We start from the raw sequence: 25,594 nt of genomic DNA on the forward strand, positions 1-25,594 counted from the left end.
TGAGGACTTGGTCATAAATTCTTTGCCTAGGCCAATGTCCAGAAGAGTTTTTCCTAGGTTTTCTTCTAGGATTTTTATAGTTTCAGGTCTTACATTTAAGTCTTTAATCCTTCTTGAGTTAATTTTTGTATATGGTGAGAGATACGGGGTCCAGTTTCATTCTTCAGCATATGAGTTTGATAGGGATTTCTTAAGCTCGACCACCATGTTAGAAACACAAGGGAGATTATCTCTACAACACGGGGACAAAAGAATAAAAACACATGACCCTTGCTTTCCCAAAATGAATTTCCAAAATATTGAGAAATAACATGTGCACATATGAACTAAATAGAGAGCAAAAGCAAATATCTAGCAACATAAGCCACACTGCATATTGATTACTGAAGAAATGGAAAACAAGGACAAAGAACAGGAATCTTCAGGGAGATTTTTCTCAAGAAGGGAAAATTTTAACAGGTCTTAAGGTAATTATGTAATTATGCTTCATAATTGCATAGTAATTATGCTTCAGAGGTCGCAAATTTATGGCCCATGTTTTGTTAGGCCAGCATGATGTTTTAAAAAAACAACTTAGATTTGAATGCCTGTATATGAAACATGCCTTTTCCAGTTTAGCCATCCTTGGTGCCACTATGTGGTGTTTTATTCCATCATTTACTCTATCGTGAGTATATCGTTTGCCTGTTCCCTGAGTACATTTAAATTTGTATCCCCTGGATGTAAATTGTCATAAAGAAGTGGGCAATCATTCATTCTTGGGAGACCAGTATGTGCAAAGGCAAAGAGATGTGAGCCATAAATGTGTGTGTGTGAAATAGGGATGTAATAGAAATTGTCATATATGAAGCTTAGAGACTGTTGGTGGAATTACAATAGATGAAAAATGGTTAGTTTCAGAAGGACCAAGTGACTGAGACCTATAAGTACTAGGCCAAATAATTTAAATTTCCCCATTAAGCAGTTGTCTGCTACTTTAAGTTCTTGGGTTCAAGAGTTATTTGAGTCACTTAAAAAAAGATATTTGACTGCTATATACTAGTTAAACTTGATTGAAGAGAAAGATACAACCTTGAAAGCTTTGTAGTACTCTAGGTAGAAAATAATAGTTTGGATAAAGGGGGTAGTTCTGGAGGAGAAAAAAAAACATAGAAAAGAGAGTGTCCTGACAAGTAAGAAAAAAAGTGTTAGACAAGAACTATACAGAAACAAGTTATGAAACTACTGTTTCCACAGAGAGTAAGAAAATTGGTGAGAAATGGCAGGAACTAACGTGCTGTTACAAAGGTGGCAAAATAAATAAAAGCTGGTTTTCATATTAGCACACAGCAGCTCACAATCCTGTTCATGGGTTTATTGCCTTCCAGCAGTTACTCACGGCTCTAGCTACTTGACTGTGCCTCTTGTCAAGAAAGAAATAGGCAGCCATATGGGGTCTTCTGTGTTTTATTCATTAAGCTTCTTTTATTTGTTGTTTTAATGTATTTAATTCACTAAATTATTACAGATGTTTTATATTACAATACTACTAAGAAAAATACGAAAAGATGCCCAACTTCTTTTAAGCCTGGTAGAAGTGGAAACATTTTTCCTTCTGCCTGTTCAAGTTTCAGTTGATCCTTTCTGAAAATGCTGACTTAAAATGGATGGTCTCTAACAATTTTAAGTAGTGAGAAAGGGGAACAAATTATAAGTGACATTTTGAAGAAATCATTATACATTCTGCTTTGGGAGAGTTCAAGACATTGAGAATTTGGAAGCCTCATGAAAAGCCCATAAAGTGCATTATTTTTTTCCTAGTATCTTCAATACTATTTGAGTACATTAAATATATAGAAATGCGTATAGTATGTTAGCATTTTTTGGTTGTATTTTTGGAGTGTGTGAAAATCTAAGAACCAGCTTTTGTGGATGGCTTTTGTGGGAAGTACACTTCATGTTGAACAAAGGGAAATAGTCTTCCCAAGCAAGCACTGCATTTATGTGTGATTCATATATGTGGATTAGACCACTTAGGAATAAACACAACAAAGAAAAGAAACTTTCCCTCTGGGCTTCATGATTTATATGAATTAAATTTGTCACTGTTAAGGTAGATCCAGAAGGCTCACTTAAGATTGTACTCTCCAAACCCTGGGCTGCATTAAAGCTTATAATATAGCCACAGGTAACTATGTTAGATTTCTCTTTGAACTTGTCTTCTAATTGGAGCCCTGTCACTGCAGAAAGCAGTTTAAATTTAATTAAGGAACAGGAAACTCCAAAGTCTAATTTTGTCCCTGAGCTGCTGTATGGGTTGTCTCTCAGGACTTTAACAGCTGTCGAGTGAAGGTTTGTGAGTGTATACTAAAGCACAACCCAGGGAACATCACAATCACAATCTAGCATTGTGGCTTCTTTCTACATAGGATAGCTCTCCAATTCCATACACATCACATTAAACCATTAAACTCCTGCTTAGTTTGATGCTGTTTTTAAGGGCACCTTCAAATAAGGGCCAAATTTAATAATAATATAAATTAGAACTCAACCAAAGAACTCAATTTTCCTTTCTTCTAGTCTAGATGTAATTTTCCTAGTTGTTTTTGGTGCTTAATCCTCCCAAAATAACCAGCTCATCTGAATCTGCAGAGAAAAACTGAAATGCAATTAAATTAGAAAATGCACATAAAAAATCTTTGCAAAGAGTTAGGAAACTTTAAAATATTATCAAAGTACAATTTCAACAAAAACAAACTTCCCAAGACGCATTTATAAATTTCTCTAAGATTGATGCCAACGGGATAGCAGAACTCTCCTTCCTCCATTAGCTCCTTGGAGCAGGCACAATATGCATTCATTTTGAACAGATTGCCTGTGGAGGCAAGAGCTTCGCAAGGTACTGACATGGGAGACTTGCACTAACATTAAATAAAATTTACAGGGGCCATTGGTTTGGGCTGAGCTCCTGCATTAGGCCCAACGGCAAAGTAACCTGGAGTTAGTGATGCTGAAGTTCCACACCATCAAGTCAAAACTAAGTTGTTTATCTGATCTTCTGAAAAACCAGGAGAGAGAGATTTAATGGCTAAATCTCCCAAAGAGGCCCATTTTAGCAGGCATGATAAGGGAGTCCCCACTGCTTTAACCTTTATAAGGAAAGTAACTGAAATGATCAATCCCTTTTCGCTCTGTTTCTGCTTTCTTCAGCTATTTTCTGCCCATAAAGCCAAACTCTCCTGCTCAGCTCATTGGGACGCTCATTCCGTTTTGTAGAATGAAGTGTTGCCTGATTCTAGAATTGCAAATTAAAGCAAATTTGAACTATGTTTGTTATAATTTTGTCTTTTGACACTAACCATGGATGTTCAACTTTTTTTCAGTGGAAATTATATTTGCATATAGAAGAGACATAAAATATAATTAGTAAGCATTCTCAAATTGCCAACAATACTAACACTTTTTAAAAGCTAGCAGTTTTATCTCAAATGAATAAAACATTGGGATAATTCTGTAGAATCTTTCACTCCTCTTCCAAGTATGTTGCTTTGAATAAATACAGCTTAAGAGTCTCCCTAACATATTGTTACCATGTTACTATGTGCTGCAAATGCAATAGCCTTAAAGACCAAATTCTAACCACAACCATGTATTTCCTTTGTTTTATATATTTAGGTCAGGCGTTTAACATGGCTTTAACATATTTCCTTTGTGGTTTAATTTCCTTTGTGATTATTTATTTTATTTAATGAGAGTGTAAAAATGTCCCAAGGACTGAAAACAAATTGCAGCTCCTTTTTAACATAGGCACTAAGAAGTACTCTGTTACTTTGCCTTTGGGTCAATATTAAACTTTCAGGATCATTTCGGGTAAAAAATGCAACAGTGAGACATTTACATTTTCTTAATAAAACACGGGAGACTACATTCACTGGCATTCTTTCACACCCTCTTGGGCCCAAGTCTTATAACAAACAAGAAATGAGAAAATATGGACTCCTCAGTGTGCAATGCCACTCAGCAGCTCATAATGGCTCCCTGGAGATATGGAAGGATTCCTGGAAGTCTGAAGAAGGAAAGGTGAACTAAATTATCAGGGCAGCACCCCAGGGTCGCTGTGAGCTTCCTACCCATGCAAAGAGAGATGTGTATCCAGTTTGTAAGTGCTAAAGCTGCAAAGAGATTTTTCACTCCAAATTTACTATCCATCCTATTAACGTGTGTTTGCTTTGGACACTTCAGCTTATATCTTGATAGTGAACAGGTCTGTTTTAATGGTATGTGTAATTTTCAATTCTCATTAAAGGTGTTGCTTCTTAAGATAGGAGTTTTTGTGGGGTTTTTTTTGTTTTGTTTTAATAGTCACTTACCTGTTCATTTAGTAAGTAACAGAAATATCTTATGCTTTGGACTTTATGAACATAATGTATTCATCAAATTTTAAAATGCATCTCTACTAGGATATCTTTTTATTTTACCTGGGACTTAACAAAACTTTAACACCTGGATAAATTTAGAGTTCTTTTGAACTAAATGAAATCACTCCAAATCTAACCATTACGTTACAGCTGTTAATAGTTTTAACAACTTTTTTCAGTTGCCCAGAAGGAGGAAAATGTGGTCCATTTCACCTCCTTATATAAAATAAAATGAATTTCAATGGGAACAATAGTTTAAAAAAGGGAAGTCCTGTTTATTTTCATAGGACTAGCATTTCAGTTAATTAAAAAACTAAGAATCATGCTTAAATTAAATAATTTTCCTTAAATTAAAAATAAGAATACCGTAAGAAATAGATCAAAAATTAGTAATGATTTTCTTCCAATTCATATTTTCATTATGGGTAGAGAATATATTTTGAAATGACATGGAGAAGTGTTTTCCTAATAACATTTATTGTCTGAATCACGAAGTGCAATTTTCCTAAAATGTAGTAAAAGTCAATATTATGTTAAATTAATAGTAAAAAGAAACATATAAAGACAATTTTAAATAGTCGTCTTTTTTAAGAGGATGTAGTATAGTCAAGAAAAGAAAGACATAATTATATAATAAATATTATTCTGAAAATATACAAAATTAGTAAACAAAATCAGATATTTTAAAAGCTGGTTTAAAAAATTTAGTATTATTAAAACTTTCATAACTTCTTTTCTTCACCCAAGAAAGTTATGATCACAATACTGCTTAATTTGTGAGGATGTGTTTTACTACATAAACAGATAATTGCATACAAGCATGATTCTGCAGTTCAATTAACAATGTTTAAGACCAACCATGCTGATTTAAATAAAAATATTTCCCTAATAAACTCTTATTAACTTTCTTTTTTCATAAAACATATGTTTCCACTACTTCCAAAGGTCTGGTAATCGTTCATGCAAATGAAAAAAAAAAGTATGTTTTCCATACATGCATAAGTTGTTCCACAAACATCTGGTAACGAAACTTTGAAAGCTGCTAGATTCTGAGCCAGCCCAGGTGTTCACTACAACATCTCTAGAACTAAGCAATTGCTCGTAGTAATTTGTTGCAACTCGTATTGGCATTTTTATGGTTATGATGAGGCAAAGGGTGATGACATCATGTACTAATGTTATGAAGGTGCTGTGAATTCAGTGTGAAAATTCCATCAATGAGTGATTGTTACTGAAATTGACTACATTGGTGGCCATCACATGTTGCCAACTGAAACATCTGGGCACAAAGTTAGCAGTGGCACACCTTGTAAATAACTTAATTGAAATTAATTGCCAGAAGTTTGCAGCACTGTAGGCAGTTAATAAGTACCATTTCTCATTCTTCTGCAATGTTTTCGGCTTAAGAATCTTCTATTTTTGAATTCTGTTGTAGTAACTTGTGATGAAAGTAAAACATGTAGAAAATGTATGATGAAACAACAAGACCATAAGGAAATAAAAAACATTATGTAAGGAAGAAAACATTCAACCTTCTATACCTTCTTTCATTAATAAAATTTTTTTCACAAAAATAATTTTTAAATTTATGTATAAAACCATTTTTCAAAAGAGGAATAATTTGAATAAAAGAGGAAAATGTTGAATAATTAGATATAGGTCTCCATTTGTTCAGAAACAAATGTCTAGTATTTTGCCCAAGTTGTAAATGTCAAACACTTGTTGTGTTGATAAAAACATTTGAAATTATTATATATAATAAAACCACACGTTTGAAGAGACCAAAAGGCTGTTCTGTGGAAAAACTAGGAGACTAAGAAACACAGTCTTATTTTTGCTGTAGAGATTCTTACACATTTAGAATAATTTTTTACTCAGCCTCTTCATACTTCATAAATGCAGAAAAAGGTAGCCAAAAATATAGACTGCAACAAAGACGTTGCAGTCAACACAAATGAATTGCTGTGTGACTAATGTAGCATTGCTCAGCCTGAGAAGTTGTTCAGTAAATATTAACATCAATTCCTTGTTCTTTCCTTCTTAGCTCTCCTTACCTTTGGATTTTTGCTTCTTAAAAAAAGTTTTGCGAATGTAAAGCTGTTTAAAGATACTGAATGTCGGTATTTTCAAATTGGCTTGAAACAATGAAAACCCAATAAACCAAAGTTTATGTTTGCCTTGAAAGTACCACAACTTACATTGATATACTGTGATATAAACTTCCATAATGCCCTTAATATTTTTGAAACTTTTATAAGATATTTATTTTTTAAAATATTATTTTGTCCTGTATGCTCAACATGAAGATCCATACAACTAACCTGTTTTAGAGTTTAATATTAGGAAGAAGTTTTCCTAACTAGTATGATTATTTTTATTATATTTTTAAAACCCATGTAACTAAAAAACCCATGTATCTTTTGGCTTGACTACGAAGGTCAAAGCTACTTTTTTTTTTTTCTTAAGTCAATAGCTATCCTGAGGCCAGGCCTTCTAGTACAACCGAATTGCCTTTTCTGCTCTTTCCCTTTTATATTTCTTGAATGTTGTACTTTACCTTTGCTTAAATCATTAGTTATATCTGTTTTCTATATAAATTAGATGGGGTTTAAATAATACATACTCTAGTTTAGAATACCTAGAACTATCAGCTGGTATTCTCCCATACAAAATATTTATGATTCAAAAATTCTATTCTTCCTAGAGGTGTGGAATGTTTCCTATCTGAATTTTTTGTTATTTATAGCTCATTATAGCAAAAATCACACTTTATAACAAGAATATTTTACTTTGTTTTTGATAACAGAGTCTCTTAGGTTTACAAATTAGCTTTTGATATAACCACACAACCAAGGTTTTACAAAAAAATATTTAGTTTCTTTTTCTGAACAGAAAAAAAAAAAAACCCTTCATCTCTATACCTCTTCATAGAAGTAATTGTGGTACTTTGTCATAATGGACGTATTGTTCAGGCAGAGTGAGTTAAACGCGCTATCCAAATGCAAGAAAGGATTTGATTTAATCTTTGCTTTTGTTAGGAACACGCATGGAGAGTATGGGCAAAGAAGCAGTTTTCACTTATGGTTTTAATCTTAAATGTTTGAATCCCTGTAAGTTTCCTTGAGGATAATATTTTAATAGTATCAGAGCAAATTAAACAGAATGGAGAATATGCGGAAGGAATAGCAGACAATTAACAGAGTCATATGAAATCAATGACAGTTGATTTTTAATCACATTTTCACTCAGCTGGTTTTCACCACAAATGAATTTATTTTATAACAAAAATATAAAAATATTTTGGAGTTGCATACAGAGCTATATGATTTTAGGGTCTATCTCCATGGTTTAAGGAACAAAATAAGTTTTAGTTCTTAAGGATCTTGCTATTAATAACAACAACTGCATGTATTAAAGCTATACAAGAGCTTAGAGGAGAAAAATGAGTCAGGGATTTGGCTAATTAACTGCAGAATTGCCAATTCAGGAAGATTGTTAGGAGGCAGTCCTGAACAGCACTAGAAATAAAGAGGGAGATGTGATAAAAATAATGAAGGAAGGGTCAAGCTAAAAAGTATTTCTCAGATATAAATGAACAGTTCTAATTCTTGTTTTGGTGTAGCATTTTTCTTGCCAATATGTGCATACTCTAGGAGAAAGTAAATTCTTTAGCTAGTTTTTTCAATCCAAAGCACTTGCAATGGCCTTGAGAAGGTCTTATTTTAAAAAGTGGGATGTAGCGGCCAGGAGCGGTGGCTCACGCCTGTAATTCCAGCACTTTGGGAGGCCAAGGCTGGTAGATCATGAGGTCAGGAGATGGAGACCATTCTGGCTAACATGGTGAAACCCCGTCTCTACTAAAAATACAAAAATTAGCCCGGCGTGGTGGCGGGCGCCTGTAGTCCTGGTTACTTGGGAGGCTGAGGCAGGAGAATAGCGTGAACCTCGGAGGTGGAGCTTGCAGTGAGCAGAGATCGCGCCACTGTGCTCCAGCCTGGGAGACAGTGCGAGACTCTGTCTCAAAATAAATAAATAAATAAATAAATAAATAAATAAATAAATAAATAAATAATTAAAAAAAACTGGGAAGTAGCAAGATAAATAAAAACTGGAAGTAGCATGGGAATGGATTATAAAGATCCATTCTTTCACTCAACTAATTTGGTAGCATCCATTATGTTTCAGGTCCTCTGCCAGAATCTAGGAATACAAGGCTGATAAGGCTACTACTGCCTCATCCTGTAATTAATATTCATAATAATGATCTTAAGTTGTTGAAAAAATATTAAATTACCTTAGTTAAGTTTCATTTCAAAAGACTGAGAAGTACAGACAACAAGTTGACTTATCGTGTTAAAAGTCAAGACAGTGGTTACTCTTGGTAGAGATGGGGGCTGGGCAATGAAAGAAGGGATCACAAAAGTGGCTTTTGAGAGTCTGGCAGTGTGTTTCTTGACTGTGTGTGGGTCACAGGAGTGTACATGAGTGTATTTGCTCTTTGAGCATTTGCTGACTTGCACATTTGGGACTTTTCTGAATTTTCACTTTAATAAAGATTTACATAAAGTTAAAAAAAAAAGGCAAGGAAATATTTCATAGGTAATTGAACGATATGTCTTCCTTTCCTTTTTCAGCCAAACTTCTTCAGCTTTTGCTAACTCCTAAAGCCACTACAACATTCCAACAGATTCCATCCAACAGTCCGGTGATCCAGCTCTCTGTAAGATTGCTAATGACAGAATCACCATCTCCCATGGCCACTCTTCAACCCCTTCCTGTGATGGTTCTGGTCCCTTTGATGCTTTAGCTATTCTTTCCTTTTGAAACTTTCTCCTAATTTGGCTTTTGCGACGCTGCGCTCTCGCAGCCTAGTTCTAATTATTAAATTGCTCCTTCTCAGCCTCCATCGCTAGATTTTCTTCTAACCACTTCTTAAATACTCGTGTTCTGGATTCTACCCTCAGCCTATTCTCCTCCCTTCTTTCTGGTTTTAACTGCAGTCCATCAGTAATGCTCAAATCTGTATATCCATCTCCAAACTTGAGATCCAGTTTTATATTTTGAATCGTTCACTTGGCATTTCCACCTACTTTTCTTTTAAATAACTCAAACTCTGTAAGTTCCAACTGAAATTATTATCCAAATGTCAGAATTCTGATTTTCATCATCTATTTCCTGTCTCAATTAGCAATCTATCCTTAGCCCAGTCATCCAAGGTAGATATTTGTGAAAAATTCTCTTTCTGTCATTTTTCTCTCTCAATCCCTGCATAAATAAACCAGCATGTTTGTAATTAGGACCAATTAAATAATTTTCAAATTACCCTCTGTTCTCCATTTCGTTGAAGTAGGTTTAGTTTGGACCCTCATTTTCTTCTTTTTCTTTTTATATCTTCATAAATAGGTCCTCTGTCTAAGATCTGGACATCCCTCTCGTCTGTTATTCACCCTGCTGCTGTAGTCATCACACTGTTATCAATACTATATATAGCACAATTCAAAGAGCATTTCCTGGTTAGGATGGCAGCATGGGCATAGCTGTCTAAAACCTCAATTAACATCTTCCTATTGAAATTCAAGAATAGTTTAACCCCAGCATCAGTACTAGAAACTATGGAAGGGTGCCATTGAACTGTCACAACACACAAGAGATTTCTAATAGTTTTAGGGCAAATGGAGCCATGTTGTGGAAAAAGTCAAGAGAACCTGCTCTTATGAAATAACAGAGGAGACCAGGCGCAGTGGCTCATGCCTGTAATCCTTGCACTTTGGGAGGCCAAGTGGTTCACCTGAGGTCGGAAGTTCGAGACCAGCCTGGCCAACATGATGAAAACCCGTCTCTACTAAAAATACAACAAATTAGCCAGGTGTGGTGGTGGGCACCTGTAATCCCAGCTACTCAGGAGGCTGAGGCAGGAGAATCACTTGAACCCAGGAGGCAGAGGTTGTAGTGAGCCGAGATCATGCCATTGCACTCCAGCCTGGGCAACAAGAGAGAAACTCCATCTCAAAAAAAAAAAAAAAAAAAAAAAAAAAAAGGAAAGAAGTAACAGAGGAAAGAGCAGAGGCAAATCTATAAACTGAGACAATGGACAGTAATCTTTTTGAAAAAAGGACAAAATTTAAAAGCTTGAATGAGAAAAGGAAGATTTAATAAACTAAAAATGCAATGGGCTTTTTAAAAAGTCTTCATAAGAAAAGAAGCAACATTGCAGAAAATACAATTAGTTTTCAGAGAAACAGGGTAGAGAGATGAAGGGATGAGAACAAAGATGATTGATCTATATTTTTGCCATCATAAGCAAGAATTTAAAGACCATTCTTACACATGAATCTTTGCATGTTATCTGCTTATTTCTTTAAAAATTTTTAATTGTAGAAATACTTGGTCATAAGTTATGCACTTAGAAAAAGTCTGGAATGTGTTATCAAATTATCTTACAAAATGATTACATAGATTTATCTGTTTACCAACAGTGCTTAAAAAATATGAAAGATGACCAGGCACAGTGACTCATGCCTGTAATCACAGCACTTTGGGAGGCCAAGGCAGGCAGATCACTTGAGGTCAGGAGTTCAAGACCAGCCTGGCCAACATGGTGAAACCTCGTCTCTGCTGACAGTATGAAAATTAGCTGGGCGTGGTGGCATGTACCTATAATCCCAGTTACTTGGGAGACTGAGGCAGGAGAATTGCTTGAACCCATGAGGCAGAGGTTGCAGTGAGTCGAGATCACACCACTGTACTCCAGCCTGGGCAACAGAGTGAGACTGTGCCTGAAAAAATAAAAATAATATAAAATAAATAAATAAATAATACAAAATACAAAACCAAATTCCCTCATATTCAATTTCATATAACTATTGTAAATGTTTAAATCCTTACGTTGCTATATTGTTTTAAATTCTATTAATGTTTATCTTCAATATTTGAAAATATACTTCTCAAAATTTGTTGATAGTTGCATTAAATTTGCATCAGCGATTCTATTATTTAAATTGAACTCACTGTTGAACTGCCTTTGGTACTCATCCCGATTCCTTTTTTACTATCATTTCTCCTTTATTTTATTGTTTATTTGGGTGCATCTCTCATTGGGCTGGGACACCTCTTTGAGAAATTTTTTATTAAGGATATTTGGGTTTTTATCCATAATATGTGCACCCATATTCCTCTTCCTTGGTTCCCTTAACCCTCTAACAATTGTATCTATAGCCCAATTTTCTTTAGGAATAATCACATTTTACATAAGGTGTATCTATACTGATAACTCCTAGATGTTAAAATATTCAATGAACATGAGCTTAAGAAAAAAAATGAATATTTGGGTGGTATACTTTCTGAGCCATACATATAAGAGAATGTCTTTCTGTTACCATCATATGCAAACAACAATCCAGCTGGGCATGACTTTTGTTCTTTTTTTATGGTCTCCTGTCATTGCAGAGCGGAAGCCAAGGGCTACCACTCCTTGTTAGAATTTGCAACAAGAAGCAAGTGCTTCTTTCTGCAGCCAAATACTGCAGAAAAGTGCAGCGGATCAGAGAATCCATGTTGACCAAATGCACCAGCACAAAAGTGGAATTGAATCTTCTCTAAAAGAGAGCAAGGGATTTTTTGACAAACTCCATAACGAAGTTAATAGTTAACTGGAGTGACTCATGCCTGCAGTCCTAGATACTTGGGAGGCTAAGGTGGGTGGACTGTTTGAGTCCAGGAGTTTGAGGCTGCAGTGAGGTATGATTGCACCACTGCACTACTGCCTGGGCAACAGAGCAAGACCATGCCTGTAAAATAAATACATAAATAATTTTTTAAAAGAAATTAGTAAGACTTTGGAAAAGATCTGTCACTGTGAAAAGTACATCAACCATCAGCTTGAACACATGGTTCAAGAATATCCTGCAGCTCAAACCTAGCTGAGTGACATAAGGAGCCGGCAGAGAAATGGTGGAGTAATTGAAAGGAACAGACTTCTGTCTGAGGTTACAGAAGACAGAACATGTAAAACTAGAAATGGAAGAAAAGTGCAGCAGCATGACTGATGGTGATTCTTTGGTTAAGATTAAATAGAGCTTACAAAACTGAAGCAAGAAACTGTTCAGATGGACAGTTGGAACTGATGTTGTGGAACACACATTACTCCAATCAAAACTGGAGAAATCCAATGTGATTAAGGACATGCACATGAGAGTTATTCCAGAATCAGCAATAGATTCATATTAAAACAGGGTTTTTCATGCTTCTGATTAGTTTTTTTAAAATTTGTAATTACATCTCATGTTGCATAGATTTCAAAACATAATTATACCTCTTATGGCATGTTCAATGGGTATTTTTTATACACACACACACATATTCTATCATGGTGATTATGATGGTTAAAGCCTTTACATTGAATATAATGCTTAATAAAATAATTAAATTTTTTTTTTTCAAAAAAGGAGCACTCAGGAGATTTACAGGGTAGACGGGCATAGTAGCTCACATCTGTAATCCCAACACTTGAGAGGCCAAGGTGAAAGGATCCCTTGAGTCCAGGAGTTTGAGACTACCCTGAGCAACATAGCAAGACCTTGTCTCTATAAATAAGTAAATAGCCAGGCACAGTGGCGTGCACCTGTAATGTAAGTGCTACACTACAACTACTTGGGAGGTCTAGGCAGGAGGATCACTAGAGACTAGGAGTTCGAGACTACCCTGGGCAACATAGGAAGAACCTGTCTTTAAAAAAAAAAAAGTTCCCTGCCTGGTGGTGTGTGCCTGCAGTCATAGCAACTCAGGAGGCTGAGGCAGGAGGATCACTTGTGTCCAGGAGTTTTAGGTTACAGTGAGCTATGATCACATCATTGCACTCCAGCCTGGGCAACAAAGTGAGACTCTGTCTCTAAAAATGTAAAAATAAAAATACAATTAAAAAAATAAGTACATAATTTTAAAAAAAGAGAGATTTATAGGACACAAGAGGAGAAGCCACTTCTCTGAAGGATTTAGAAACTAATGTGAGCAAACATGAGATTTACAGTCGCTGTCATGAGAGTTCTTGACAACTACCTGTCATGGTGTTTCAGGCTGAGCTCTTGAGTTTTGAACTCCCTGACCTTTGTTTTTTTAGGTCTTCCCACAGTTGAATAAGCTCACAATTATTATAATAAACTTAAGATCTTAATTACATGAAGTAACTTCTGTTTTCCTAGATGATTTCTGATTGATATAATATAGAAAATGTATTTGATAAAATTCAACATCCAATCCTTAATCAAAAAATAAAACCCATAATAAACTAAAAATAGATATTTAAAAATATGATAATAGATTCGTTAGGTTCTATCATGTTTAATGATAAAACATTATAGGCATTCCAGTAAAAGTCAGAAATAGTACATGATGCCTGCTAATACCACTACTATTTGCTGATGTATTTCTGTAAACTTTAGTCCACAAACAACAGGGTGTAATTAGAGGATAGGATAACAAAATATTCATTATTGTCAGATGTGATTTTCTTTTAGTCTATAAAACCCAAATGAATTAAAATCAGTAGAAACTTATGAATTTTTCCTCATGCCAACAAAAACAAAATCCAGTTAGGAAATGTGGTGGGAAAAATTTACAATAGTAATATATAGGCACACACATATGTGTGTGCATACCTATTTACATCATGATCAAACTTAGCAAATCCATAGAAGGTGCATGAAGTAATCAATAAAACTTTTCTTAGAGAGACAAGTCTTGAATAAATGGAAAGACACATTACATCCTTAGATGTCGAAGATTCAGTGTGATGACGGTATCAAGGGCCTTCAGATTGATTTTCACCAGACTAGTCAATTATACTGGTTGTGTTTCAATTTTTTAATAAACAGCACCATTCAAATTCTTACTCCCTCAACAATAGCATAAAATGTTTATGGTGTCTTTCTATTGTTTAAAATTAGAAAAAAAATGGCCATTGTTCTCAGCCTTAAAGATATATTGGTGATTGAAAGACTTAATCATGCTAAAATGCCAATACTATTCAAAACCATCTACAGATCTAACACAGTCTATCAAAATCCCAAAAATTTCTTGTCTTATGCTGAGTTAGAAAAATTCACCTTAAAATTCATATAGATCTCTCAAATTCAGGAGTTCAAGGTTGCAGTGAGCCGTGATTATGCCACTGCACTCCAGCCTGGATGACAGAGTGAGACCCTGTCTCAAAAACATAAATAAATAAATAAATGGGAAAAAATTTACATAGACTCTTAAGGGACCACAAATGGCCAAAATAATCTTGAAAAAAGAAGAAAGTTGGACATCTCACACTTCCTGATTTCAAAACTTGTTACAAAGCTAAATGAATTAAAACTGTGGTATTGGCATAAACACAGATAAATAGACCAATGGAACAGAATAGAGAGCCCAGAAATAAACTCTTGGATATACAGTCAAATGATTTTCAACAAGGGTGTCAAAACCATTAAATGGGAAAGAACAGTCTTTTCAACAAAAGATATTGCAAAAACTGGATATCCACATGCAAAAGAATGAAGTTGGAAACTTACCCTATGTTATGGTTTGGATGTGATTTGTCCCCACCAGAACTCATATTGAAATTTAATCCCCAACGTAGCAGTGTTGGGAAGTGAGGCCTAGTGGGAGGTGTTTGGGTCATGGAGACTAATCCCTGATGAATGGCTTAATGTCTTCCTGAGGGAGTGAGTGAGTCCTCCTGCTCATGGGAATGAATTGGTTCCTGAGAGATCAGGTCGTTAAACACAGTCTGGCTTCCTTGGTTTCTCTCTCTTGCTAACTCTCTTGCTATGTGATCTCTTTGCCACACTTCTTTTCAGCCTGAAGCCCTCACCAGATGCAGCTGCCCAATCTGGAACTTACTAGTATACCAGAATTATGAGTTAAATAATCCTCTTTTCTGTGTAAATTACCTTGCCTTACACTGTAAGATATTCTATTATAGCAACACTAAGTGGACTAAGACACCTTATATCTTATATAAAATTAATTCAAAATGGGTCAAAGACCTAATGTAAAAGCTAAACCTATAAAACTCTTAGCAGAAACAGAGACACTTCATGATATTGGAGGTGGCAATGCTTTCTTGGATATGATACCAAAACACATGAAAAAAAAGAAAAAATGATAAATTTGGACTACATCAAAATTTAAAACTTTGTGTATCAAAGGACACATTTACCGGGGTGAAAAGACAATCCATGGAATGGGAGAAAAACATTTGAGAATCATATGTCTGATAAGGGGTTAGTATCTAGGATATGTAAAGAACTACAACTCAACGACAACAAAAACCAACTCAATTTAAAAATGAGCCAGGATCCTGAATAGATAGATATTTCTCCAAAGAAGATACACAAATGACCAATAAGAACATAAAAAGATGTTCAATGTCACTAATCATGCAAATCAAAACTACGTGGAAATACCACTTTATATTCATTAGGATGGCTGCTATCAAAAAAAAAAAAAAGAGAATAAGTGTTGGTGAGGATGCCCATAAAATGAGCACTGTTGGTGGAAAGGTAAATTGGTGCAGTCACTGTGGAAAAATAGTATAGTGATTTATCAGAAAAATTTAAAAAAGAATAACCCCATGATCTAGCAATTCTACTTCTGGGTATATACGCCAAAGAATTGAAAGCAGGGTCTTGAAGAGATACTTGTACACCCATGTACATAGCAGCGTTATTCACAAAAGCCAAAAGGTGGAGACAACGCACGTGTCACTGATGGATGGAGGAATGGATAAACAAAATGTGGTGTACGCATGCAATACAATGTTATTTAGCCTTAAAAAAGGAAGAAAATCTGACATGTACTAAAATGTGGATGAACCTTGAGGACATTATGCTACGCAAAATAAGCCAGTCAGAAAGAGACAAATACTACATAATTTCACTTACATGAAGAATCTAGAGTAGTCATATTGATAAAGACAGACAATGGAATGGTGGCTGCTAAGGGCTGGTGGGATGCGGGAAAAGGAGATTTACTGAATGGGTCAGAGTTTCAGTTTTGCAAGGTAAAGGGAGTACTGGAGACATGGTGATGATAGTTGCACGACAATGTGAATGTACATAATGCCACCGAACTGTACACTTAAAGTGGTTAAGAAAGTAAATTTTGGCCGGGCACGGTGGCTCAAGCCTATAATCCCAGCACTTTGGGAGGCCGAGACGGGCAGATCACGAGGTCAGGAGATGGAGACCATCCTGGCTAACATAGTGAAACCCCATCTCTACTAAAAAATACAAAAAAACTAGCCAGGCGAGGTGGCGGGCGCCTGTAGTCCCAGCTACTCGGGAGGCTGAGGCAGGAGAATGGCATAAACCCAGGAAGCGGAGCTTCCAATGAGCTGAGATCCAGCCACTGCACTCCAGCCCGGGCAACTGAGCGAGACTCTGTCTCAAAAAAAAAAAAAAAAGAAAGTAAATTTTATGTTAGGTATATTTTATCACAATTAAATGAACAAATAAACACATGCTTTCATACATAAATACTTGAAGATATATTAGATAGATATTTAAGGAAAGGAAAACTGGAGATTTTTAATTCTCTTATGCTTTCCATTTTAGATAATAATTATAACCTAATTTCCCTAATACTCCCTTTTCTTCCCTTTAGGATACCAGCCAATGTTGTGAATTTTCCTACTGTCAGTAGTCTTGGCACAAGATAAACTTTTCACTCCCTCCTTGTTTTCTAAAGAGTTCAGGCATTCAGAGAAATTCCTAAAGTAGACACTGTCCTTCCCCTCAGATGGCTTAAATTCCATTGGGGTATATTAACAAGAGAAGAGGCAATCACAGTACAATGTGGTGGTCTCATTTCCTAAAAGTTCACCCAATGTCCTGAGGGTGCTGAAATCATGAATGCAGTAGCACAAGTAGGTGACCAATCAAAGTGACTCTGATAAATTGCATAAAGCCTTTCAACTCCAATTTGACCAGACGTACATTAAAATACAAAGTACAATAGCCCATCAATACTAGAGGCTATTTTTTGTTCCAAATAATTATATAGGTAGGAGGGCAGGGTGGAGAGAACATGATTAATATGTAGAGGACTCCTCTGTTGTTTACACAGAAAAAAAAATTCAAGCTGTAGGGTCTATAAGTACGGGCAAGAAATATCGGTTTAGTAGGTGTTTCAGGGGTCAAGAAAGATATTATTGTAACACTCATGTGGCAAAAATATGCTCCTAGATTTTGTTTTTTGGTGACCAAGAAATATAAGTCTATGCTACTTATAATGTCATATACTTAATTTGAGTAGACAAATTAACAGATGAACTCAAGACAACTCCAAAACTTTCTATACAATTGATTGAAAAAATTGCCACAAAAGCAGATGCTTCAGCTTGGAAAAGTTTCCTTTATAGCTTGGTCTCTGGGTTTTGTAACTGTTAACCAAGTTAGGGGAAAATATTACAATATATTTGAGCAAATGGGACTCCATCACAGTCATTTTCAGTTAACACATAAAATATGTTTTTATTAGGGAGTTATATTTTATTCTTTTTTTCTTCAATGGGATTATTATCGAGTCCTTCAAATGTTCTATCTTTTTTTTATTAGAAAGAAAAACGTATAGAACATATTACATAGAAGAAAGGTTACAATTGTCTCCGTGTTAAGCAGAAATTTTCCATTTGCTAAAATTAGGGTACATTTAAATTTTTAATAACAACTAAGTTTAACAAGCCTTATTTTCCTCAGTGGTGGGAAGACACCTTGCAGCTCCTCCCATTTATTGTGATGATGTAATTCAAGTCTGTCAATCTTAAGTGAACAATATAGCCCTCTGATTTTCACTTTTAACAGTTGCAAAACGTTCTAGTAAACAAAACATTGCTTCTGTAGATTTTTGAAGGTATCAAGAATAATGAGCTCTTCAAATGTATCTGAATTAATTTACAAAAGATGAAAAGATAAAAAACTATTTAGCTTCATAAGGATTTTGACTAGGATTTTTTTATTTAAGATTTTTGGTAAACATAGCAATTTATTTCCCAAATCTCCTTCGCCTGGGTCCTGAATTTCAATGAATAAAGTCATCATCCTCCTACATCAGCTCAAAACCTCAGAAAGACTTCTTTCTGTCTTTACCCCACTCACATCTACTTAGTTTTTACTCATACCAATTCTACTTTTACAGAATCCCTTGCTTGCCTTCTTTATTCTATCTCAAAGCCTACAAGATTAATGAGATAGCTTTTTAACAGATCTCCCTACCTTTGGGAGCTTATTTATCAGTCCATCTCACAAAAAACTGCTATTTCAATTTTTTTTAGTATAAAATGCTGAAACTGATCTTTTACTCCTATAACAACTTCCTGTTGTCAGTTTAGTTTTTGGAGTATGCCTGGTATTCAGTACTCTCAAAGACATATTCACTGTATGACTCTCTAGCCCTATTTCCCACTACTACTACTACCTTTCATACACCCTCACCATCTAGGTCCTTTAATTTTGTGCATCCATGATGTATTCTTTATTTGGCATGTGCTTTCATTAATCTCAATATGCCCAAATGATTTCTGCCTCACCTGTGAGACTCAGCTCAAATTCTGAACTGTCTGAATGCCTTCATCTTTTCATTCACTGAATTCCCTTAGTATTTTATATGTAACTCCCACTTTATATAATTTTTATCATGTATTAATTTTCATTTACACTTTAATTCCTTGATAGATTTCAAGCTTCTTGTAAGCAGGATTTATAGGTACTTTGTCTTGTTATATCACACATTCTAATTGTTCAATTAATATTCACTGAATAAATCTGTATGCAATGTTGGAAACCCTTGAAAATTCAGGTGTGAGATATGTGAAGGAAGGCTATTTATCCATCAGTGGATATTATACGTTTTTAGTCTAAAAGAGAGACTTGACTTCAGCAATGCAAAAATCATTGTCGTAAAATTGAAACTATTATACAGAATTTATTAAACTTATTACATGATCTCTCATGTGGCAATTGGTTAATTTTTCAATATTAAGAATTCCATGTACAGGGCACAGATACAACAAATCTAATAAACAACTTTCATAACCTGTTGTCTTGCCTGTTGTCTGGTTCTGGTTATTTGACATTGGGTTTTCCATAGGAGACATCCAATGCAGGAGGCAAAAGAGTTGATTACTGCACACTGCCCTCTGGTGAGCCACATGGGTAATCTAGAGGGGGAAATTCAGAGTTGAGAATACAATTCACTCTCCATGCCTAGGATGCCGGTTAGTGCCAAATAATTATGTCACATTTTGTGATGTGATCACTTCTCTCAATTGTATGCTCTCCTGTGCCTACTAATTCTTTCCATGCGGGTCATCAAATGGCCATCAGTTGGTAAAATTTTCCTCTTCATTTAGCCAAAAATGGATCCAAAATATTTGTAATGAGTCTTACTAACCCAAGCTTTTCAAAAAATTGTGCTATTACTTCCACTGTGACATTTCCCTGCATCTTCATATACCCCCAAAGCATTGTATGAAAACAATGGTAAAGCATGTTGTATTAGTCTGTTCTAGCATTGCTATAAGGAACTACATGCAACCAGGTAATTTATGAATAAAAGAGGTTTAATTGACTTACAGTTCCACAGGCTATACAGGAAGCATGGCTGGGGAGGCCTCAGGAAACTTACTATCATGGCATAAGGTGAAGGGGAAGCAGGCACATCTTCACATGGCACAGCAGGAGAGAGAGAGCTAAGAGGGAAGTGCTACACACTTTTAAACAACCAGATCTTGTAAGAACTCACTATCACAAGAACAGCAAGGGGGAATCTGCCCCCAAGATCCAATCACATCCCACTAGGCCCCTCCTCCAACACTGAGTATTACAATTTGACATGAGATTTGGGTGGGGACACAGAAGCAAACCATATCACATATTGTCCTCAGCTTTCAGGGAAGTCAAATTCTTTGTAATTGACGTGCTAAATTCTCTACATTCACGTAAACAAGTCTTATTGCATATATAAAAACACGGAAATTTCTCATTCTTGAAGAGAAGTCCAAAAATCAAATAACCAATCTTATAACATTAGAAGTACTCTTTGATTTGGAAGTAACCAATCTTATAACATTAGAAGTACTCTTTGATTTGGAAGGACCACATGTATGTGTGGCTTTTGACCATATCAAAACTGCCATATTGCTGGGTGATATTATTTATTACCAGCTGACTGAATACCATTCACAGCTAAATCAATAATGAAAGCTTCAGAACAGGTATGAAACTGCTCAAACCTCACATTCTAGGAGGTACACAAATAACCCAGTGTCTAACGTTCATTAGCTTCTGAAATCAACTCTATTCCATTTTTAATTCTATTCCTAACTTCAGGAATCTGCATTTTGTAAAAGTTATACAAATAATGGATGATCTTCAAATAAGTGTAAATATCCCTACTGAAAAAAAAAGATGTGTAAAAATATAGAATAAATGCTTTCTTGTTTAACTGAGTGCTAAACTTGTTAAAAATAACAAGTTTGATAAATGTCCCCATTTATCGAAATTTTGACTCTTCAAACTCCAAGCAACTGATTGATCATCCAGAACCTTCTAAAATAGAAATGTAATTTTTCTTTATTTCTCTATCATGCAGTTGAAAGTTTAAATTATATAAGAGCCAAAAAGGGGGTAAGGAGGAAACTGGACGGCCAGAGTGAGGGTGCAATTTTTCAAAAAAGAAAAAAAAATTATATAAGAACCACATCCTCTCTTGACTCTCTATCTTTTGTTTTTGTTTTTGTTTTTGTTTTTGTTTTTTTTTGAGATGGTGTCTCGCTCTGTCGCCCAGGCTGGAGTGCAGGGAAGAGATCTGGGCTCACTGCAAGCTCCGCCTACCGGGTTCACGCCATTCTCCTGCCTCAGCCTTCGGAGTAGCTGGGACTACAGGCACCCGCCACCACGCCCGGCTAAGTTTTTGTATTTTTTAGTAGAGACGGGAGTGTTAGCCAGGATGGTCTCGATCTCCTGACCTCGTGATCCATCCGCCTCCGCCTCCCAAAGTGCTGAGATTACGGCCGGCCATGAGCCACCGCTCCCAGCCAACTCTCAATCTTTTAATTGTCTGAGGCCATTTATGTGCAAACTCAGTAAACTGGTTTTTACGTACTGTTAGTTTATTTTGCTTTCAAATAAGAAAGCCTTCTGTGAGACGCTTTCCTGCTGGTTTCTGCTGATTTGTTACTTAAATGTGGGTAATAGTTTCCTGAATTCAGAGAGGAGTTCAAATAAAATTGCATCTAAGTTCATTTAACTGTAAAACTCTGTTTCTAATGATATCAGACATTAATGAATAATGATTTTAAACCAACAGATATTAACTGTATGTGTAATATATATTTAAACTCAATTTTTGTATTGCATATTATGTAGCTTAAAAGGTACCATAAGGAGAAATAGTATAAATCAAATTTCAATTTCCCCATAGAAATAATTTACTCAGTTTTATTTTTATTTTGTTTGTTTTTAATCTTCTCTTTTGACTACATTTGAGAGGGAATTTCTGGCTAGCACAGGATCCTTTTCAATTTGTCTCTGTATAATGTGCAGCAGATATACTTGATTAATGAACTGATTAGCAACTTCCTTAATTACTTTCCAGTGGTTTTTTTCATTATTAAATGTTCAGTCTTTGAATAAATACCTACCAATATATACCATCACCATTTGATCAAATACAATATATCTGTGTTTTGTATTGTATTGAAACCGTCTAAAATAAAGCAAATATTTATATATCAAATAGGGAAATTGACAGCATTGTAAGTGATACACCACAATATTATAATGCATTATATAAAGTCCTTAGTTTACTTTTTCTTATATCTAATTTGTTTTGGTGGATAGTATTCAAAAAATAAAAGACAACCACTAAGTCATAGAATTTAAATGGCATATTTTAAATGACTTTGACAATTTATATATAATGTTGACATCTTATCTTTATATAAGGCTTTACAATTTTTTTAATTAATAAACTTTATTTCTTAGAGCAGTTTTAGTTTCACAAACTGAGCAGAAAGTACAGAGTTCCCATATAGTCCCTGTCCCCATACATGCCTTACATCCCCCACTACTAGAGTACATGAGTTACAGTTGATAAACCTACATTGACACATCATTACACACAAAGCTCATGGTTTACATGAGGGTTCACTCTTGATGTTATATATTCAATGGGTTTTGACAAATGTATAATGACATATCCATCACTGTAGCAACTACAGAATAGTTTTACTGTCTGAGAAATTCTCTGTGCTCTGCCTATTCATCCTTTCCTCCCACCAGTCCCTGTCAATCACTGATCTTTTAACTGTCTTTATGGTCTTACCTTTCCCAGAATGTCATATAGTTAGAAGCACAGTATATAATTTTTTGCAGATTGGCTCCTTTCACTTAGCAATATGCGTTTAAGTTTCTTCCTTGTCTTTTCAAGGCTTGATAGCTCATTATCTTTTAATGTTGAATAATATTCCATTGTCTGGTATACCGTAGTTCATTTATCCACTCACCTTCTGAGAATCTCATGGTTCTTTTCAAGTATTGGTAATTATGAATAAAGCTACTGCAAATATCCATGTGCAGATTTTGGTGTGGACATAAGTTTTCAATTTATTGGTTAATTACCAAGGAGCATGATTGTTGGATCATATGGTAAGAATTTATTTAGCTTTTGTATATTAAACTTGCATCCTGCAACTTTGTTGTAATTGCTTATTAGTTCCAGGAGGGGTTTTTTTTGTTAATTCTTTCAGATTTTCTACATGGTGTTTCTTATGTGAAAGACATTGTTTTAGATGTTGTGGATACAAAAATAAACACATAATCCATGTCTTCAAGGAGTTCATAATATATAGGGCAAAAGGTATAAGCGAATTATTCCAATGTGGTTTGTGAATGGCTATAATATTGGTATAAATGGAGTGTGATGAGGCCTCAGAGAATAGGCAGCTAATATAATCTGGAATTTTCAGAGAAGGCTTTCCAGAGGAGGTTGAGTCTGAGTTGAATCTCCAGGGATGGACAGATGCTATCCAGGAGACCAACAAAAGGAAGATTATGTCTGGAAGAGGAAACAGCATGTTCAAAAACAAAGATGAGAGTGCTTCATCCACAGAGAAGCTTCCCAGTGGTTTAATGTGCTAGACACTGAGATGCACCCTCAGATTCCTCTTCAAAGAGGATTTCCTATGCAGCTGCAGGAAGTATGGCCAGTAATTTATAGCTGTCAACTCTTTTCCTGTCTGTTCAGGTGCAGACAGCAGTGTTTTCCAAGGTCCTACTCTTACCAGGGCAATCTGCATCTGGTAAAGGAGAGAAGTCTGAATACAAATGCAGGACAACTCTGATAGACATATCTATTCCAGAGCTTTCTGCTGAGTTGGCTGAAGTTCTGTTGTGTCTGTATCGCAGTTCAACTTCTCTCTCTGACCAATGCTGTTTCACTTCACTTCCTATCAAAGGTTTGATCCCTAATAAACATCCTGCATGCTGAAATTCTTGTCTTGGCTTCTGCTTCCTGAGAATGCAATACATGAATTTGGTACCAGGACTGGTCCAAGAGAGTAGGTGATGGGCTTTTGGCCTAAGTCATTCATTGCCTCCTGGCATTACTTGTGGTAAATGGAGCACAAACAGCTATTATCACAAGGTAGTAATCAAATTGTTAACATTTTCACTGTTTGTGAACTGGCCAGATGAATCAGATATATTTGAGATGTATGGGGAATAAAGTAGCGATAAAGATAAAGGAATTGGATGGCTATTGCTAAGCGGTATTGATGCTCTACACAAAGATAATGAAAAAATCAGAGTGAATAACAAGCAATTAAAAAACAAGTGCGTTTGTCAGAGGGCCCCTTTGATGGCATAAAAAAGCAACTCTTATTTCCTGCAGGAGGAGGCTGGAGAAAGATGAAGACCAAGACTAGGACTTTATAGTCAGAGTAGCTGAACTTCAAAGATGGTTATATGCCAACCAAGCTAGATGGTCAACAATAAGCAAAGTTGAAATGCTAGGATTGCCAAGGAAGAAGGTTGAGGAAGGGAAAGGCTGAGGAAAATATGCATGCTGGAATGAAAATACAAATAAGGATGGAAGACTGAGAGGAATATGTTCCATGGGAAGGCCCAAAGGATACGCAGTTTACCAAGGCTATAATGAGTGAGCTGGTGAAAGAAGCACTAGCAGCACTAAAAAGCGGAGTAGTGATGCTCCTCTTTAGGCCAGAGGTCACTGTGCAAGAGACCATTACAAAACCTGACTCATTGACAACAAAGAAGTTGATAGAATCCTGGAAAAACAGAGGCCAGGTGTGGCATTTAACTGCCAGAAGCCAGGGATTTTAAATAACTGTGATCATCAACAAGGTCAGAATGGCAGCCCAGAAAGAACCACAGAATTATGGAACATATTAATAGAATTTGACAGTGCTAGAGACAAAATAAATTGGTAGTGACAATGGAATCACTCAGCATATACTGTTAGAAGAAATCAAGCACGAATAACAGAGTGACACTTTATTGTGTCATAATCCCTTGCCCAGTTTATGGGCCTGAGTCAATTTTCAGACCTGTATCTCACTCATTGAAGTGTTTGGGTCTCCTGGGGATGGACCCTGTGATGCCATAGCAAGTGCACCTGGTAATGATTCCCTTAGTCCTTCTTCAAAGGGACCAAAGGAGATTTACTTGGTGATATGGTTTGGGTTTCTGTCCCCTCCCAAATCTTGTCCGAAAATGTAATCCCTACATGTTGAGGGAGGAACCTGTAATCTCCATGCGTTGAGGGAGACAGGTGATTGGATCATGGGGGCAGTTTCCCCCATGCTGTTCTCATGAGATCTGACGGTTTTGTAAGGTAGTTTTCCCTGCTCTTGCTCTTTCTCTCTCCTGCTTCCTGTCAAGAAGGTGCCTGCTTCCCCTTCTGCCATAATTGTAAGTTTCCTGAGGCCTCTCCAGCTGTGCAGAACTGTGAGTCAATTAAACCTCTTTCCTTTATAAATTACCCAATCTTAGGGAAGTTCTTTACAGCAGCATGAAAACGGACTAATACCCTTGGGTAATGCGAACCAGCTGGACATTTAGTTGACACTGACACTAGGAGAACCACCACATCATCAGGGCCTTAATTTATAGTTGGATCATGTGAAGGCGAGTTTT

This window comes from Rhinopithecus roxellana, chromosome 10, assembly GCF_007565055.1.
Source record: "Rhinopithecus roxellana isolate Shanxi Qingling chromosome 10, ASM756505v1, whole genome shotgun sequence".
NCBI classification, from domain to species: domain Eukaryota; kingdom Metazoa; phylum Chordata; class Mammalia; order Primates; family Cercopithecidae; genus Rhinopithecus; species Rhinopithecus roxellana.